This window comes from Gekko japonicus, unplaced genomic scaffold, assembly GCF_001447785.1.
Source record: "Gekko japonicus isolate JY-2015 unplaced genomic scaffold, Gekko_japonicus_V1.1 scaffold315, whole genome shotgun sequence".
Taxonomy (NCBI): domain Eukaryota; kingdom Metazoa; phylum Chordata; class Lepidosauria; order Squamata; family Gekkonidae; genus Gekko; species Gekko japonicus.
In genome coordinates, this window is record NW_015160844.1 from 716,104 (window position 1) to 718,348 (window position 2,245).

Genomic DNA, 2,245 nt, shown 5'->3' on the forward strand with positions numbered 1-2,245 from the left:
CTCTCTCTCTCTCTCTCTGACAAATAAAAATCATTAGCAAACAAATAAATATCATTGGACAAGTAAATAACATTATCAATATCTGTTTTTACCCCTTTTGTTTTCATTTTTGGCAGTCTCATTTAATGTAATAAAAAGCAAATGTGCATATTTTTCAATAAGAAGGTATGTGTAATATTTGTTCGTCTTGTGGCTCTCAAATATCTGACATTTATTCTATGTGGCTTTTACGTTAAGCAAGTTTGGCCACCCTTGGGCTAAATGAAGATGGACAACAGAACCGTCAAGAATGCAGTTTAGATAAAGATATTTGTGAATGTGTGTGTGTGTGGGGGGCACTAGACATAAATTCGAGAACTGCAAGGAAATATTGCAGGAAGTTGTCCTGGTGATTCTGCAATGCGTTACTTGTTAAATAAATCATCATTGCTGCAAACTCCCAGTACAAGGCCACTGGCTGAACTGTGATGTGTTGGCACATGCTTAAGAATTATGGACTGAGGATAGATAGTTGATGCTTTCTGAAGGTACCCCTTACTAGGCTGACTCTCAGAGTCCCTCTTCCTGGGTTTTTGCTCTAGCATTTGAAAAGGGTGACTTGCTGATCTCTCCAGTGGTGATTTGTCTCAACTCTTCATGTGGAAGTAGTGTGTGCTGCTTTGTAGTGTGCACATTACATCAGACGCTTCAAAGGAGGAAGTACAAATCATTCATGCCCGACAGCCTTCTGTTTTTCTAGAAGTTTGGGGAGGGCTGGGGGAGGAATAAGAGTGTGTGTGTGCCTTTGCATTATTTCTCCCCCCCCAATTACGATTAAGATTCTGAAGACTCAAGGGAGATGACTGTAGGTGAAGAAAAGTATTATCACATCAAGTTAAATGAGCCAAGACATGCTGTATTCTGAAGTGATGACCATCTACTAACTTAAGTCTAAAATACAAAGGTCGTATGGACCTTTTAAAAGTGATCAAGCCTGCAGGCTTTGGCAGGAACACATTCCACGTGTGACAAGCTTGTGGGAAATCGGGCCAAGAGTGTCTATTTGTGCAGCTGAAAAGAAGGAGAATGATACATTACTGAGTTTTCCTGCTTTTTCCAAAAGCAATACCCATCATAACCTCTGTAGTACATAGTCTCAATTTCTTCTTCATCTCCCACTCTACCCTGCTAAATTATAATGTAAAACAGAACAGTGAAGAAATGAGAAAGTAAAAAAGGGGGGGGGGAAGGAGAGGATGATCCTTAATTTTTGCAAAATACAAGGGCTTTTCCACACAGGGGTTTTGTTTCTGTTTTTGGGCCGGTTCGGGCCCCATACTGTTTCAGTATATCCCCTGATTTCCACACACACTTCTATGTTTCTAGTTTTCACTTCTTTTTTGTTTGTTTGTTTTGTCCCCTCACGCTGGTTCTTTTGAGACCACGTTTACACCTATGTTTTTCTGGAAGCCAATTTTGAGTCAGTTTTTCCCTCATGCGTAATGTTTCTGCTGATTTTCCCTGTTGTGCCCACTCCCAGCCACCTCCAGCCCACTGTTTGATGATCGGACCGTTGTGGCTAAATAACCCCCTCCCCCACCCTCCCCCTTCTTTTAAAAATGGCACTAAAATATTGATATATAGGCTTAGGCCCCGGGGGTTCTCTGAATTCCCAGCTTTCATTAAAAAAAATTAGGTCTCTAGCCTCTTCCTTCATGGAGACATAATGAAAAGGGCCTATCTCGGGGGTGGTGGTGGTAGAAACTTACTTTTTTGGGGGGAAAAGAAACCTGAAAATTCAGAGAACCACCTAAGCCTATTGGTACAAAACTCCAGTGATATATAGATTTTTAGTGCCCTTTTAAAAGGAGGGTGCTGTGACACCACCAACGACACTGCTGATGACATCACCCACTCTTGAAAATCCTCATTATTGAGGGCATGTGCAGAAGAAAATAAATTGACTCCACAACTGTGAAAATGCACAGGGAAGGCAGACATGTGGAACAACTGTACTCAAACCGATTCCAGTTCTTGTAGATCCCAAGAAAATCAGCAGTAACTAGAATGTGCAGAAAAGCCCCTAGATATCTAAGGGCAGGGCTTTTTTTCCCCCGGGGGAACATGCTGGCACAGAGTTCTAGAACCTCTTCGACAATTTTTTTTTAAGTTTAAAAGTTCATGAGTTTTCAGTATACAGATTGAAAACTTCATTTTCCTTTTGAGAGTTCCAGCACCTTTAAAAAAAGGGGGGGGGGGGAGAGTC